We start from the raw sequence: 19273 nt of genomic DNA on the forward strand, positions 1-19273 counted from the left end.
TTTGCATGTCACTGCTCTTGACCACTGAATTAATGCAAAAGTGGTTTTCAGGTTTTTACCTGTCATTCATTTCTACTCTATGGCATATTTGTTCTATACAGTTTGTTTTATAGCCTTTTGCTTTACTTCTAACAAATAGAGATCACAGTGATTCTTCTGATAGAAGTTTAATTCTGTTTTAAGATGTTATAGTGAAATCACTATTTTTTCAAGCTATTTGTGTAAAACTAATTTTGGAAGGAAACAAGGAAATATATCTTGGTATTGAGTCAGAAGAGGGTATATATGCTGACTGGAGCTATTTTGTGGCTTTCAGAAATTTTGGATCTGTACCAGAGGATTAATCTTGTGGGTGGTAACCAGCTGAGATAGTTGGAACAAAACAAAACTAATTTTTGCTTAAATGTGAATGCTATACTCATGAAAACATTGAGTATGGGTTTCTTCAGAGTAGTAGTTTAAACAGCATTTTTTTTTCCCTTCATGGATTCCCTGAATGTACTTATCTCCTGTTGTCTTCTGTCATCTACTGTTTCTTCTATCAAATTTCCCCCTCACATAATACGCTCTCTATACTTAGAGCTGTGGATGATACAGTGTAGTGTCCTTCCACCTGAGATAAAGGTTCTTTTCTCTAGGTCAGTCCTGGATGAATGAGGGAAAAGTTGAAACATAATTCTGCTTCAAAGTCTAGTGAGACTATTGGAATTTTTTTGTCTAATCCCACTACTTTTCGTCTTAACTTCACAGATGGCTGAATAATCTGGATTTATAATGTTCTCTAATTTGGTCAAATTTTGTATACCTACAAACCACAACAGATTGCCCAGTTATGTGGCTATTTCTTTAATTTTTGTATTCCTATGCTCCAGTGGAGATCTTAGTGAAGGTTCTCATTCCAGCTGTACTACTGTCAGTGAAGATGGCCTGTAGCACTATTTTTCTTGGCAGCATTTTGAGTTGTCCATGACTTTGCATTTGAGTATAAAGAAGATGTGTGCAGTGTATTAGAATCTTTAACTCTTTCTTACAAAAGCAACAACAAAAATCATGAGTGACAGAACTTTGACAAATATTACACTAAAATGCTCTTAGGCAGAGTGACCTCTAACCCTCAAATCTGATTTAAGAAGTATCTGTAGGTGGATTTTATCATCTGCAAACTGTTGCAGCTACATTTTATAGCACTTGTTTGATTACAGTTCCCTATGGTGAAATGTCAGTTACATGTTGCCTTTCTTCCATTATGGATGAGATGGTTTTTTTGTTTGTTTGTTTTTGTTTTGTTTATTTTTTATTATTATTATTTTTTCCCTTCTGATCTATCTAGTACCAAAGAATTATGCTGCTTAGGAATATTTTTATAAAACGATACACCTAAAAAACGTCCTTGGCATAAAGTTTCATCAGGTTGATTATTAGGAAAAAATTCTTCTCAGAAAGAGTGATGATGCATTGGCACAGGCTGCCCAGGGGAGTGGTGGAGTCGCTGTGCCTGGAAGTGTTCAAGAAATGTGCAGATGTGGCACTGAGGTCATGGTCAGTGGGTATGGTGAGGATGGGTTCTCAGTTGGACTAGATGATCTCAGTGGATTTTTCCAACCTTAATAATTCTATGATTCTATAATCCAAATTTACTGAACACAAAATCTTTCACAATTAGGCAAATATTTAGTAAGCCTAATGGAGAAGGTTACTTTTTTCAGGAGTGGAACTTCTGCTTAAAAACAGTGAGATGAATGGAGAGCCTGCTGTTACCTAGAGCTACTATCTCATAGTACATTAATGTGGTGAAAGTATGAAAAGGAACTGAAAGTGAGACTTCATCATAATGGTGGGTAAGAACTTTCCTCCTCAGGATATCAACTCTTATGACTGTTGGACTCTCACTCATTTCCTCCATGTTTTGGAAAATGACATTTCCATACATGGTGGCAAATTACTATCTTGAATCTTCTACATCTTTCAATTCAAACATAGATGAAAAATTTGGATAACAATAATAGGGAAAATACTGAAGAACTGTATGGACATATTGGCAAGCTGAGAAGAAACTGGGAAGAAAACCAAGAGAAAACCTGGAAGTAGTTCCACATGTTTTAATTCATCTTTTCTTTCATGCTCAGTCTAGTAATCTGAGGTCGTAGGGTTATAAAGATAGCATGAGAGTCCTCTAGAATCTTGAATTAAGTAACTTGAATTATTTGTATAGAAGCTGATACCTGTTGCTGTAAAACTTTTTACTGTCTGAGCAGAAAATATAGTGCTAGATCAATGTGATTACGTTTCAGTGTACTTCTATTCTATAGATGACAAGCTTTAGTTTGTTTCTGAAAAAAAAAAAAAACACAATTCCAAGTGCTTAATGATCACAATGTTTACTGAAATACCTTTTTTTTTTTTTTTTTTTTTTTTTTTTTGAGTTCTAGCACTAATTAGTTCTTGAATGAGTTATACAATCTAAGCTACCATATTTTTCTTTTAGTGTAAGACTAAAAACTCTGATTAACTGGGAACAGAACAGGCTATTCTTCAGGTAAAGTCAGGCTGCATTTTGAGTCCTGCAGTGTGTCCTGGAGGTTGTGGAATTGTGCTTGTTTTCCTCAGTATTATTTTTGATTGTGATAATTTTTTGTTATACTTGCTCATGGCTCATCTGACTTTTCGGAATTGAGTAAGGAGTGATTTTGATACTAGAAATTTAGTAGAATCTCCTTCACAATTGTTTTCCCTTCAATCAAATTTGCTACAATGATATTCTCACTTAAGGTGGTTTCCTTGGCTGAGGACAATATCTTGAGGCATCTTCATTCATCTCATCCTTACTGATTGGAGCATGAAACTGTAGTGTTCCAACTTTCCCAAAATAATAACACTTGAAAACAAATGTAATGAAGATAATACATTCCAGGCAGAAACAGGGCAGCAAATGATGACTATGGATGCTACCCAAAATATTTTGATCCTACGAAAACAATATGTCTCTTGTCCAATCTTCCCTGTCATTCTAATCCAGACAAGGGATACTCAAAAGTTCCTTGGTGATTGTGACTTGTGATTTTTTATATCTCACGGAGTTCATTTGCATTGTTAGTCATATCATAAAATCATAGAATCATAGAATGGCCTAGGTTGAACAAGACCACAATGATCATCTAGTTTCAAGCCCCCTCCTATGTGCAGGGTCACCAACCACTAGACTTGTTGAAGTAGCCATCACTAATACCTTGCATTTATCAGTAAGTACCATATGAATTTTACAAAATCATGGAATCAAAGAATCCTTTGATTTGGCAGGGACCTTTAAAGATCACCTAGTCCACCTCCCATGCAACACATAGGGGCATCCACAGCTAGGTCACGTTGCTCAGAGCATGTCCAGCTTGGAGAGTAGTAATGCATAAATTAAGAATTTGCTTAGAATGATCTTTTGTATGCTATGTGCAGTATATGTATTGATATGGAAGATACAGCCTACTCCACTAGCCTATAGTGAAGTAGGCTGTATGCAAGGAGGAGTTAACCGGTATCAGAATATTTTCTTTTTTTTTTTTAATCTTAAAAGGAAGGAGTATGTCTCCCAAAGACTTGAGAAACTTTTGTAATCTGAGGGCTGGGCAATCATACAAGGCATTCAGATACTGGCACACTTTGTATATGTGGGAAAACATTGATATTTTGTAAGGATGAATATTGTATTCAATTGCACTGTAGTGTACAATTGCTAATATTATACATTACCTTTTAGCTAAGATGCTTTACAGTGTGCCAAGTGATGTTGATTGTATAATAAAAATCTGTTAGGATCTGTGTTTGACATTATTGCATCTTAGCATATGCTAAACACTGTTGCACTAAGTTTTTGTGTATATATATTTTGTAATGACTTATATCAACTGCAGTCCCCAGTTCTGCGTACCATTGTAATTGGGTATCAATACCTGAACTACATTTATTCTGTCTGATCTTTTTCCTTAGAGATTACTTGGCTCTATTAAAACTATTTTGTGTGATTTCTTAGGGTATGTAAGGAAAAATAAGAGATACACAAATATATACAAACATAGTACAGTGACACTGCATATGTATTGATTTTGGCACAACTACATGCCATTTGGGGGAAGGCAAAGGCTAATATTCAGCAGATGGCAAAGCCTTAAATCCTATAATAATGACTGCAGTTATTTTCATTACTGTCATCTGATGACACACACAATAGCTGAAAAAGACGAACTGGGTAATCACAGCAAATATACTCCGGAGGACCGGATGCACTTCAAACAATCACAGTAGTGATGGATGTTCAGGCTGAGTGCTACTTCTGTCCATATTCCAGGTATATTTACAGCTGAGGACTAGAAAGCACATTGTTTGTTGTCATACACTGGACTAACACTTTTCCTCTTTGCAATAACATGAAAAAATTAAAATTTGGCGTCCATTACATGTAGGGAAGTTATTTTATATTGCTGACATGCCTGTATACTGCTATCAAGAATAAACAGGTTGCTCTAAAAGAAATGCCTCCACAATAAAATTATTCGATGGACCAAATTCTCAGCTACAAAACACTGTTTTTCAACATAGCCAAAACTGGTAACTATGCATTTTCACAAGTGATGAACAACAACCTGCATGCTACACTTGTAAAAATCTGCATGGCTTTTCAAAACACAGCTTGTTTTTCATGTCATTGTTGCCATTGCTGAAATGGACCATCCATTGTCTCACTGCACTGACATTCACTCTTTGGTCTCCATAAACACTCAACAATCATTGATGACTGTCAGTGGGTGCATTATTTTCTGCACAGAGGAATTCAGTTCCACAACTTTACTTCATATGCACTTCCATGTCAGATGCCATTTTGTCAGGCTGCCCCTCTGCTATCATCTGTCACACAGCAACAACGTGTGACAAAATATGTTCAGTCTCTACTGCCATGCCATCAACTTCTGCCTTTGATGTCGTGGGCTATCATAATAGAATAGGAGGCATTATTTTCATTGTAACCATTGTATAAATTTAGTTTGCAGATTTTTCATTGTGAAAATCAAAATATTTAAAAAGCAGAAAATATTTGCGGGGGAAATACAGAAAAAATTAAAAAAAGGTAGGATGAGTTTCTTTATGGCAAATATAATACCAGTTTAGGGAAAGAAAATTATCAGGAGATCGTATCACAAAATTTTCCAGGGTTTAGGGTATTTTGATCCTTATTGCTTAAGACACCTACAAACTGTTATTATCCTTTTAAGGAACTATCATTTCATCATTTAAAGTTTTATTAATGATTTTGTTTTTTATGGTTTTTCAAATTTGAAGGCAAAAATTATGATAATCTGTGACCACATTGGATTTTAGAATATTATTTGATCATATCTGAATTTATTTTATTACTTTGTGTAAAAATAATTCCTGTTGATTACCTAGAGATTTAGGAGTGACTAGTACAACCCAGTTAAAAAAAAAATGCCCAGCAAAGGAGACCTTTTTCTAAGGTGATTCATGTTAGCATCTACCATCACGTGTTCCCAGGCTTTGGCTCAGCTCATGTTAATAAGGGCATGCAATGATCTCTCCCTTCATGTTCATTTATTTTTTCTAAAAAAAAGAAAGTAAAATCATGTTACTTTATTTAAAAATTCTGTACAAAACCTTCACATGCTCCAACAAAACTAGAATATTTCACATCTGTGATCAGTGATCTAAAACTTAAGTTATTCCAGCTCCTACTGTGACATTTTTTAAACTGTTTCTTTCCTCTCCTGGGCTAGCAGTATAATAAAGACCAGGAAAACTGCTCTGAACATGGCATTGCTAAAGTCTCTGCAAAAAAATTCTGAGTTAAGCCTTCTTTCTGACTGTGCTTTCTGTAACTGACACAAAGCAGACTGAGAGAACCTGAATAAGAAAAATCTTGTTAAATCAGAATGTTATTTTATCAGCTGATGTTGATTTACTTACACAAGTTCTTTGGTGCAAATCCTGATGTAGTCATGGCTTCTAGTGGTGTATTAAAAGGGCATAAACAAGGGGGGAAGTCCATAAATCTGTCTGAATGGGAAACTGAAATTATAACAAGACTTTTACGAATCTCTTAATAAAATGAGAGTGTTTTTTAAACAAACGAACAAGGAAACAGAAGAAGAAATAACAGAAATAAACCAACTTTATAACCTTAACAAGTATTATGGAGCACATGCATCTTGGTCTACATTATGAAGACCATTGAGATCTGCAGGAAATATTTTTCCTACATGTTTCCCGATGTTTTCATTACATCTCAGATTAAGCTCCTTTTGTTCATTTGATTCCCCTGTGGATTTAAGCTGGACATTATCTGAGAACGTATTTCAGTGCTGGTTTGGAATACATTGTTGAGCATGCAGTCAAGAAAGGAATCTGTCTAAAAATAGCCTTTATTCAAAGGAGAACGAAGAACATTTTAAACATGCTTCATGCTGAAATGGTAGGGATTATTTTTGTTTCATCTACCAGATCTGTATTACATTGGAAATATTGTTTCATTTGGAACAGATCTGATAGCAACTGAAAGTGATTGTTAGTCTGGTAGGACTATATCTTACCATATCTCTTGTTATCAATTGTTGCTGTTAAACTGAATTTTTTTTTAGTACATGGTAAGATATAATAAGAAGAATTCTAAATTTATATAAACTTGAATAATGGCATTGCCAGGGAAAATCTGCTGACTTTGATCCTAGTTTTTAATAGATTGACATACTTGCAGAATCACTGTAATAGTAAGCACAAAATCAAAAGCTCGGTAATTGTCATGTAGATAATGGAAACATATGACTAAAAGTGCAAACCTTTCTCTGTCTTTTTAATTTGTATGTTTAAGTAGGATAACAATCAAATCTGAATGTAGAGATATTGCCTAGGAGCTACGCTAAACTGATCTAGAGTATCAGTTTTGATTCTCAAAGATAGTTAGGAGATCTAAGACCTGCTATGTTGCTTGCAGACTCCATGTAATCAATAGGAATTCAGAAGATTGGAGCACTGTTGAACTGATTAATTTGACACATTTTGATTCTGAACTTCAAAAACTGATCATATGAAAACAAATTGATATTGAAGCTGTGCATAAGAACAATGCCCATCATTTCTCTAAGTCAAGATTGGAGTGTAGAAGCCTTGGCCTTTAAAAATCTTCCTAAGAAAAGTCAGTGTTGCATGAGCAGTGCTATGGCCTTTCTATTTCCTGGTGGTGTTTGTACTTGTTGATCATGGATAGTCCTCCTTCATCTTTCCAGTGCCCACAGTCCTGGGCAATGGAAGACCTCCACTGAACTCTCTTTCATTTCTTACTGTCTGCTCTTCCTTTTTAAAGCCTTCTCATTCATGTTGATTTTGGCGATGACAAAAAGTTGTGACAACTAGATGTATTGTCCATTAACTGGATGGCATTTCAGTACATTTATCGTTTTCATCTCCATGTAAATCTGGGACGTGAATGAGTTCCTCAGGTTTGTAGTTATGTAACATGTCTCTGGATGTATTGTGAGTTGCTTTGATAATGATTATGTATGTTTTGAGTTTTAGAATTACCTATGGGCTTCAATTGACATTGAGGCCATGTTATATAAGAAAACGTGTAGGTAAACAGCAAATGAGAGTACCCACCAGACACAACTTGCAGTCTCGACAGCAAATGGTCAGAATGGGACAAAATGTCGCACCATGAAATGGTGATGGTCACACAACACAGAGTAATCAAATTGGGTTTAGTTTCCTAATTCATGAGATTCAGTCCACTACTAAGAACACATTTATATGGGATCAATGAATGTAGTTGTAGGAACCATTGGTTATTTTATAGTCCTATTTTGGTCCATTGTTGTTATAATAAAATCCATTATGGTCCCACAATTTAATGATGCATGTGGAATAGGATAAATGGATAAACTTGCCAATGTTTTCAGTACCCTTTGTAGGATGATCTGTTTTATCATCTGGGTCTGTTCTATCTCTGTACAAGAAATTGATAACTTAAAAAAAAATGAAATTGGAATTACTATCAGCCTTTTTTACATTAATGCCCCTTTTTCAAACCTTTACAATTTATGAATTTTAATTATTTTAATTATGGGGATCAACCAAAATTTTTGTTTTGAATACAACAGCTATATGAGCTGGTTAGTAACAGAATAATACCTATTTCAAATTGCTTATTACAGATGGAGCAGGATGTAAAACCTCCAAAAAAAAAAAAACAAAAAAAACCAAAAACCAAAAAATAACAACCGATAATCAAGTAACTTATAGCATTTCTTTTTCACATTACATGTGCTTATCCTCGTAGAACAGAAACTTGTGATCAGTTCTTGTGTCACTATATTGATGCATCCCATATTTGACATAGACTAAAAAGTTGTAAACAAAAGGAAAACTTTTCTCATTCTTTGACTAGCCAATTATTTCAACTAGAAGGGAGAATTTCTACTTTTTTTCTGTCTGTGTATGATGAGTGCTGCTGAAGTTCGTTGGAATCTTTCCAGCGATAACTTTAGCAAACACTTTGTAACTAGCTGAAGTAAACAGTTTCTTGTTAGTCAAACCTCATATGTGGGGTGCCAAACTTCAAATATTTTTGGCCTTTCTTGTGAGTTACACCTCATTTACAATGCAAATAATGCATTGTAAATAATAATATGCAAATAAGTCCTTGAATATCTGAATTCAGGCTCTCGAAAAGGTCCAGTTGAAAAAAAGGAGTACTCCCAAAAATATATCTTTCCCTACCAAAACTCTAGTTAACTATACGGTGTAATGCTAAAAGATAGAGCTGATGGAAATGGATAATTATGGAAGTGTAATTACAAACTTCAGAAATAGAAGAACATGTACTGTTAATATATTGTTGTCAAATTAGGTGGTTGGATAGTGATACTATGCATAGTTTAGCTCTTTTATTAATGACTTTTGAGTGGAATGTAGACTTTGTATGTATATAATATCGTTAGAAATAGAAAATTTCTCTCTGCATCTTTATATTGTGGAGAATCTGAACTTGCTCAATACTTATTTAGCTCACACTCTTTAGAGGCTTTAGAGTTGTCCCTCAAGGAAGCAAAAAATTTGCATAAAAAGATAGGAACAAAATAAGAACAAATTATTTCTCCAAGTAGATAGATTTTAAATCCATTTGAAAAGGTCTTTTATTTTCAGCAGAGTGATGGATTAATTCTTTAAGGGAAAATGGCAGTAATTAGGTATAATACCTGAGAGAGCTCAATAAATATTTACTAAATTAAGATTATTTATTATTTGAATTCTAAGAGTGTCTAGAAGCCTTTCATAAGTGCAGAGCGCCATTGGTTCGGAGCTGTATAAGAACAGCTGCTATCCTAACCAGCATACAGCCCAAAATAAATGCCAGGGAAGACAGGAACAAAATGAATTGCCTGAAGGCATGGGGTTAGCTGCAGATCTAGGTCTATGATCTCTAAAAATACCCCAGGAGCATTACCTACAGGAGCTGCTAGTTACTCTTCCCTTCTTATCCCTTATCCTTTGACTTCCAACCATTCCTCAGTGCAGCAATGTATCTCTGATCCATTATCAAGGCCTTAGTGACTATTATCATTGTCCATTTGCTCTGCTGCTCTTAAATTGACCCCATATAAATAATGGGTGAATTGTGAGTCAGAAGAGAGTTTGTTCTTTGCTGATGTTTTCCAGATGATACACTACAGAACTTCTATTAGAACAGTTAATTATTGTGATCTATCCTTTTTTTTAGTGGCTGATAGTCTTTACCTCCTTAGCTGACACATCCAGCAAGTTTACACATCCAAGAGTGAGGCAAATCCGTGTGGACACAAACATTCCAGGCAGTGTCCTCTGCATGCTGCTTTTGATGTATGCTCCAAATTCAAAAGAAATTTCAAACATGGCTGTTCCAGGCAGCTGAACTAATTAAATGGTTTTGAGAAGAAACAAGTGGGTGAAGGACTGCATGGGGAGCTCATGTGAGCCTACCTAGGAGAGAACAGTGCTCTGCATGGAATTACTTAATCTTGTAAACGTTACTTAGGAAGCAGAGAAACAGAGCTGAGGGAGAAGTTTTCTAGGGATAGTGATTCTGTCATACATAACGTGTCTTCTGCAGTTTTGACATTTTCCTCCTAGTTTATATATCTATGTGAAATTTATTTGTACTTGATTTATTGCTATATCAAAGGCTTCAATTCTGAGATGATTTGGTTCAGCAGTCCCTTGATTTCAACAGAGGTCTGCAGATACCCAAGGTGAGCTGTGCTACTAGGGGATTCTCCTAGGAGCACTTATTGACAAATATTTTTTGTAATCTAAACAGAAATTGAAACATCTTCTTGGTCTGTTTTGTAGAAAAGTTTTCCTTCCCTTCCTGCCTTTGGGAATAACTCTATGGATCTTACTTAAAGCTATGCACCAACAGATTTATGCAATTTTACCTTCAAGTATTACTTTTCTGTGCCTCTTCTTCACAGTGAGTTAAAGGGCTGAGTGTCAGTAGTACTAATCCCAAGGTTTGAGGATTTTGTATGTATTACAGAGTAGGCACTGTCTCTGAAAGAAACCAACTAGTAGTACAAAGATTCCTAGAGGCTGAAATAATTGAAAGTGAATTCTGTGATGAATGTTCCTTACAGCTGGACTGTTGGAGAAGTCTGGCTGGAAAGGCATTCAGCATAAATTTCTAGGCTTTACTCCAGTTTCATCTTATCACTGTGTTACCTTTAGCTGTAATATATTCCTCTCTAGAGTTTGATCTTGATATCTAGGGAAGAACTTTTGTGATTTCATAAGATGATTGATGCATTGCCAGATGTATATTCAGACTTTTGAGAACAGCTTAATATATTTTATACATAAATATATGTCTGTGTACATACGTATATATGTGTACATATATATATATAAATATACATATACATATATATATATATATATATACATACAGACTTCAGTGTGTTTCTACCAGACTGTCCATCCAGACTACAGTCTGTTTCTACCAGCTAAATTGCATAGTGGCATGTCAAAATTAACACATGTCACTTGTGTCAAAAGCTGATAGGAACAGTTGGTTTACAACTGAAACAGTTTCCAGGAGCTTATATAATAAGGGTTTTTTTTCCTAGTTGAAATAGCAACAAAAGATGGCATTGAATGAATTTCCAGTTTTAATTTCTCCTTTTTGTTTTCTTTGTCAGGAAGGACAGTATTATTACTACTTCTCATCTGTTCATTGTTAGATCTAAATACTTTTAAGTATTCTCTGTTCTTCACACAAAAGAACTTAACAACTCTATGAGGACCAAGTCTTTAACTGAATCCTTAGATCTGTGCAGTGACCTAATTAAGCTGCTGTATATCTCCATAGGAATATAAGCACAATCTATCACAGTAGCAAGATCAGGACCCAAATTAGGATAAAAAAACTTTTGAACAGAGAAAAATCATAAAGAATAGGGTGGAAAGTGTTACAAATTTATAGTTATTTTTGATGATTTTCAAAATGTCTCTGCTTTGGATGATAGTCACAGCCTAGGTAGTTTTAGTCAGCTGAAGTGTACATGCAGGATAGAGTTCAGGCTATGGAATTTGTTTTCTTGGTAGCCATACCAAGAAAGATTCAAATTAGTTGCATAGAGGCTTCTTTTTTGTCATCTTAGGGTCTGATAGCTTGAATAAGTTTACATGTCTAAAATGGTACCAGAGGCCTATATTTAAATGCATTATGTGTCTTCTTGACACTTTTTCAGAATCTCAAATATATTTGACAACTCTGTTATGTCCGTACACCTAGTTACAGTTCTAGTATGAGCCTGACTTTGTATATGCAAACCCTGCATATGCAAACACAATAAAAGTTATCTCAAGAAGAGGATAATAGCCTCTTGAAATTACCCTCTATCTTCTGTTTAGAAAATATTTCTTTCTAATTATTTTAAATAAAATGATCAGGCTTTTATGTTTTTAAGGTATGATTAAGGTGTGATTCAGAGATGTGTAAAGTCTCATTTTCTTTTGCTTTTTTGGAGACAGTTCTTCATGTCCTGGTGTGTAGGTATTTTGGATATTTTTAAAAATTCAGGGAAACCAGAACCTACTTCTTTAGATGCCTTAGTAGTTTGACAAAATTTATCATTCATTCCCAATTGTATAAGACAAGAAAGATTACTTTCTCAAAGGTGTTGTGAAATGAAATCTTTTGAAGATTTTGGGATCTTTGCAAAGTGCAGGAGGGACATCAGAATACTAGGGTGTCATTGCAATCAGAACTACATAGTTATCCATATAATCTTATCACAGTACTATATATATCATATTTGGAAATAGGGAAGAGTTGTGCCCTTAAAGACTACTGGATAGTGCTAAATATTAAAAAATTAATCTGCTGGAATATGTTCCATTCCAGAATTTTGAAACACATAGTAAATAATTCAGAAGGGACCTTCAAAATTTGTTGTTTTCTCTTTCTTGAGACTCATGCATGCACTTCCCTTGTGTAACAGCTTTGAAACCCTGAGCTAAATCTCGCTGTTCAAAGCCCAAAACACTGCAGAGTGAAAACCCCTCTAAAGCTATTAAGGGATGTGAAACTGATTATATATGAGTTTTCCATCGTTTTAGTGAAAGTCTAATAAGGTAGTAAGTAGTATCTTCTACATGGAACATGGGAATGATCTGTTTTGTTTCACTTCAGAGTCCTCTCTGGAAGCCAAATTATAAATTACAGCATGTGCTCAGAGAAATCTAAGCACCATTCCTTCTACTTGCTAAAGCAATCCAAGAAGTCCAGGACATTTAAATACTCTAATGGTCTGCAAAAATGGCTGAGCTCAGAGTAGAACAGTATGCTCTGCCATTCTTTTGTCATGAGAAGAGTTTTGCAAAATGTTTGGTCTGGAAAGAAAATTACGTTGGAATTTCAGCTGATATTTTGATGATGAGCTAAACCAAGCTTAATGTTTGGAGCCTTACCAAAGTAGGTGAGCCTCTGCAAGGTGCTATGTCCCTGTGCTCTCTTCCATGTAGGAAGATGTCTACTGTGCTATTTTCTTGGATGCATAGCACACAGGCTCACCTGGCTCACTCCATGACTAGTGTGAGAGCAGAGGTGAATTGTGTTTCTACTCTTCTTTGTTGCATGCTTATTCATTCCAAAGACTAACACTAAGCAAGGGAAAATTCTCAGTCTTCCTGAATAGAGGCTGTTATGAGTAGCTTTCAGACCAATGATATTTTTTCTTGGGATTATTTTCAATATTACATATTACATATTACAATATTGCTTCTGAAATATTATTTGTGCATTATGGTTATTTCATTTGGTTTGTATATGTGTACATGCGTATGCACTGCTATGCTACTAAGTTCATGAAATATATTGTGTTTCTGTATCCATGCGGAAGTCATAGTTTCAGGTGATGAGTACAGTATTGGTATGAAGAAAGAATAAAAAAATAACTAAGAAGCAGCCATAATTTAAATGTGAAATACATAGGTATAACTCAAAAATTAAACTCTGCAAAACAAGTTTTGGTTCTTCATAGTTCAGCTACAATTGTTCTTATGCATAACTAGACCTACCATCCAAGGACAAATATCTGACTGCATAGTGAAGGTGCATAGTGGTGACACTGAAGTAATGGAAAGTGGTGTCATGGATATACATGTAAGGATACAATCAGCTACAGAATCAGTTTTGTCCTTTTTTAAATTCAGCTGTTCAGTGCTGCCAGGTACTGTGCAAGCTAGGAAATCTTTCCTAAAATTCATAATAAACTAGTAATGCAGTGATGGAATTATTCCTTTTGGTTAGGCAACAATACATTTGAATAATTTATATCTACCTTTGTACGTTTCAACTATGCCTATGGCTTTCTGTGCTTTGAGCAAAGGGAGAATTTTACACTTCAAATTCTATAAAAATAAAACAAGTAAGTTACTGAATGAACATAGCTTTTGTTTAAAGCATTGAACCCCTTCCATCTCAGCATTATCACTATATTCTTTCAGTTTGAACAAGTACCCTGTAAGTCACATATTTCCATTTTTGCCTTATCTGGGAATAGCTTGTTTAAACAATTTCTTTGTTCTACAGAGTTGATTTTCTCTTGAAATACATTTAAGCTTTGTTCAGAAATTGTTCTGCAGGTTGTAGTTGATTTTTGTCCGCACAAAAATACCCTGGTTTTAGATGTATATTTAAAATATTATTTATTAAAATGTTCAATTTAAGAGAAGAATTTTAAATGAGCAATTTCTGATTTAAAGGGTGAAGATTAGAAGAATCTTACTGGTGCACAATTTGTCCCATAGCATGTTTTTTTTTTTTTTTCTTTTGACTACAAGTAAGGAACTTGATGTGATTCTGTAAGTAGGTCTATACAAACAGCATTTGTTTTTAGAAAGGATGAGAAAGAGATGAAATTTATTCTGTTGTTTCAGAAGGCATCTCTATCCTTTATTCAGGTGTAATATTCAGTTGTAATTTTCATAGAACAGCAGACAGGCATTCTGGAAGGCAGAAATTAGAAAATAAATAAAATAAACAGCACAGAGTTATTTCATGATGACAATATACTCAGGAAAGATTTGTAAAGACCACTATATAGCCCTATATAAATCATAACATCTTCAGCAAATTTTTCTTGGTTAAAAAACTATTCATGATCTCTGAAAGGAGAACACCTCTCGAAGAATATTATAATGAATGAAGAAAATACTGAAATGCTACATGGTAGCCTTGACATGTGAGTCTTTTCCAGGATCAATGACATATCCTTCCTTTGGGTCTGAAATGCCAATTTTGTTTCTTTCTTCCTCTTAAATCTTGTTTATTAAAAAGGAATCAGAATTACAAATTGTCTATATCTATATAGACAATAATTTCTAAATGTATAAATATCTGTACCAAGATAAGAAATTCTCCAAAAATCAGGTACCTCATTTTCTGATTTTGAAATAACAATATGACTCGACAAACCAAAATTGGTAACAAAAGAACTCAATCTAACTGGATCTAAACTGCCTAGAGCAATAATTATTAGATAAAGAAGACAGGCATGAAATGGTCACTGAAAGAAAAAGAGAAGACAAAAATTATTCAGGTAGGTAACCTTAATTAAATCAAAATAATATAAATAATAAAGACAACGTATAGTTGCATAATTCATATGAGTATTAAAACTACCCATCAGCAAAATTTTAATGTAATATAGTTTAACATCAAGTAAAGTCTGACAATAATTCAGAAACATACTTCAAGCAAGGTATGACTCCAAGGGCAGGCCATAAATAACAAACATAACAAAGGAAGCACTAGCTCAATGAATAACACAACTTAATACTGAGTTTATGCTCAGCTTCACTATTGAAATTACACTCATGTAACTATCAATTTCAGTGAAGGCCAAAAGTTATAACACTTGAATATCACTCTGATGAATAAAGCTCAGATTCTCATTTCTTCTGTTTCATCACCTGGACATTAAAGATCTTTAGCAGTGCTTGTTGTATTTTTCTGCCTCCTTACTGGTCAGCACTTTACATGCTATTTAAGAACAATTTTCCAAAAGATTGGTGTCTGGAACGTATTCCCTAATTCTGACTGTATGCTTAGACACTGAATTTGCTTGAGACTCAATTTCTATTTTTATTTTTATTTTTATTTTTTAATCCATGGTTAGACATAAACATCCTATAGATCACCAGATTTTTTGTACACATAGTTTTCCCTTTTTTAATCCTATATCACTGCAAAATTGCTTAAGGATTTCCCATGCCACAGCCTACTTTTCAATAGTATAAGACACAATTGTACAACCCTAATAATTTTATTAGGCAGTTCTTTCACTGTAGTACAAAGATTATATTGGAAAAATGCTATCACACAGTTCTTAAAATCTATTTATGCATGCTAATCAAACTATGGTTTTTCTTTGTCACTGAAGCATTAAAAATATCTGATACATAAGGATGAGATATATGAAATGTTATATATGTCTGGAAACACTTGCATTCTCCTTCTGTTTGTTGTCTGTAAGAAGGAAATCTATATAGGTGTCTAAAGCTAGAATTCTGTGAATCATAACACACAGAGAAAGCAGTCACTTTACATTTTGTCTCTCTTTTTTAAAAATTAGAAATATTTCTGCTTTCTTTAATTCCTTTAGCATTTTCACGGGCCTCCATATAAAAGGTGAAATCATAAATGAGGTCTCCAATATTATAGGGTTTTTTTGTTCGTTTGTTTAGCATTATAGCAGCAGCACTGTTGACACCTGGTGCTTGTTATTCCTAAGAGTTACCTCTTGAATCTCTTCAAAAATTTGGCTCAGTTGTCTGGACAACGGCCACTTATTATTAGCCTTTTTATTCTCTTTATGGAGCTTGTCTGAGTACTCCTATAATATTTCTATAGTTGTATTCCTTGAAATAAAATTATTTCCATTTTTATTATTTATCAGACTTTTCATTATTTATATTCTTTCCTTCATGCATTGATACTCTTGTAAAACTCTTGTACAGTCTGTATCCCTTGGCTCAATCGTCAGAAGCAAAATCTCTATAAAATATAATGGTAATATTTCAGACTTGCCTGAGGAACAAATGTACAATTTACTGATGACGTCCATCATATCATACTAAATATCTCCTCCAAAATAACCATGAAAAGCCCCTAATCTTGTATTTGAATTTCCCAGAATATAAGATATGTTGTATATATAGTATAATCTGTTCATGTTAATGCAGTTTTAATATCATGAAACATCTCTTTTTTTACTCTACACTTAGCATGTTAAGACTGTGGGAATTACAAGACATCGTACGATTGTTGAAAATATTCAGAGAACTGATCAGATATTAATCTTTAGTGAGAGCAAATATATTTGTGAAATAACTTCTGAGCTATCTCCTTTTAATGTTATTTACATATTTGTCCACTAATGACTTTTAATGGCTTTTGATAGTATATTTAACTGTTCCCATTTCATGTTGTGTAGTCCTTCTTCCACTGTGAATATATAAATTTCTGTGTATCCTATCTCTGAGAAGACTACTAATTATGCACAACTCTGCTTTAGTTGCTCCATAAAAAAATTCCAGAATTATGGGCCTAAATAATGTTAAATGTTCCATATTTCTAATTCGTAGTCTTTTCTGTCTTTCTCCTAATCTTTTCACATTTGATGGCAATTATTCATCTTATCTGCATTTTTTCTGAAGTTTTTCAGATGTGTCCCTAAAATTATGCTTTACCATAGATCAAAGAAGCCATTACTAAATCTCTGTTTCCCATAAACATCCTTTTAAGCCGTAGATAAAATCATTCCTAATCTTCTCTAAAATATTGAGCTCGTGGAGTATTTAGCTATGAACAGAATTGAACTGCCAGGCCTGTAAAATGTTTTTCTATCAACTGATTGTGATATACCAATGTTCTTCTTGAAACATTGCAGCTAGAGATGGTGTGTTTGGCAATGCTTAGGATGTTGCTAATCATACAAAGAAGTAACACTTTTCACTGAAATGTCCCTTTTCTTGAAAACTCTGGGAATGGTATTGTCATGGGATTTGATTAATTTCCTCTCCAACCAAATGGTTTTGGGTACATGTTGTGATGTAAGATTCTGACAAAACGTTTTCTTCATAAAATTTATATTTTCATTTAACCTTTAGAAAATCTCTTCAGTTTTTACCCAATTCACTTAAAGTGTCCTGTTGGATTTGTATTAGCTGTTCATCTAACAGGTTTGCTACCTTTCACTTACATCAAGATGTGAGTAATCTAAAACCTTTATCAGTGATGATTTATGTTACTTCTAGATCAGTGTGGATGTTTTTAAAAAATATGGGTCACAAAAACTGCAAATTGCATCACTGAGGTTTCACATAAACAACTTGTGCAATTTCACGAAGTCATCACATTTATTTTCTTTCCTCTTCATCCTCTATTTGTATTGCTCCAAATCACAGAATAAAATTCTCAAAAGTAATGGGCATTAATTTTAAGTTAAGGCTATATCAGGCAATTTGACATTTTATACCTCTTTTACTTTTCCTTTTCTAAATGAGCACTGGTAATGCATATATTTTGTGCACTGGAACAGGTCATGTCCCCTTCTGTCACAGTCCACCTTGTTTTGTGATTATGCACCCTTGAATGCATAATGGAGATATGGCCACTTGTGCATAAAGAAACATAGCGTAAATGAAGTGTAAAGATTTGTGCTTTATTGGACGGCACTTTTTGAACTTTTTTTCCATGAGTGAATTATTCAAAAGATCTTCATAAATGGTGCATAACTTTAAATTTGATCCATAGAATGCAAGTCATATAATTGATTCTCCTCCTTGACTTCAGCCATTATATGATCATAGCATTGCTTTTCATATTTTGAGTATTTTTTTAATATTGATATTGTTATGTGAATAACATAAAGCAGTGTCTAATATCTTAATCTGTTACCCTTATTTCTTCTGCTTGTTTAAATTACCCTTCATGCTGTCTTGCAAGGTCATTTCTCTTGCTGAATCAGAACACAATTTCAGACGAAGATATCTGCTTGAATTTGGAAACAGACTGAAAATTGATATTGATATAAGACACACTGAAAGTGATGTTAGGAATATGATTAAAACCCACAGAGGAAAGTCAGAAAAAGGTAAAGAGAAATTCTGGAAGAGTATGGCTTTTTTTTTTTCTTTTTTTTTTTCTGCTCAACATTTTAAGATGGATCTGTTCAGTTTGGGTTGCTTTCCTATGCTATGTGGAGATAGACAAAAAGTCTGTTGGAAATACTTAGGTGAAAATGAAATTCTTACACTATGAGCTGTCAAAACTGAGCTTCTACCATGTTTGTAACGCACAATTATTGTTATTTTTTTAATATATGCTGCACAGACTGAAAGTCTTCTTTATAATATGTGTAGCTACTTGTAAGTCACTAGCAGATACTGTGTATAAGAAACAGATTCCTGGTAGTCTGCATTACTCACTAATATATTTTTCATGTTTATATTCTAAAAGTCACAAAGACATGAAATTTTCTTGAGATAATAATTTATGATTAAATGGAGACTGGGTTGTCAGCATATAATCAAAGGAGGGGACATTACTGTGTTTGTAGGGTCAGATTATGCTAACAGCATGGAGCTACCTCATTCCCCTACAAGCACAATGAGATATTCATCCACAGTTTCAAGTCTGAAATGCTTTTTGTAGTGGTGATTACATTTGTTCCATGTT

The 19273-nt window shown here is 34.0% G+C and overlaps 1 protein-coding gene across 2 annotated transcripts in view; it reads left to right on the forward strand.

Annotated features, from left to right (window-relative positions):
* Positions 1–19273, forward strand: part of NXPH1 (neurexophilin 1) — a 134595-nt gene that overhangs the window by 90977 nt on the left and 24345 nt on the right. The gene's annotated exons all lie outside the window — the stretch shown is intronic.

This window comes from Tympanuchus pallidicinctus, unplaced genomic scaffold, assembly GCF_026119805.1.
Source record: "Tympanuchus pallidicinctus isolate F22 unplaced genomic scaffold, pur_lepc_1.0 scaffold3, whole genome shotgun sequence".
NCBI lineage: Eukaryota > Metazoa > Chordata > Aves > Galliformes > Phasianidae > Tympanuchus > Tympanuchus pallidicinctus.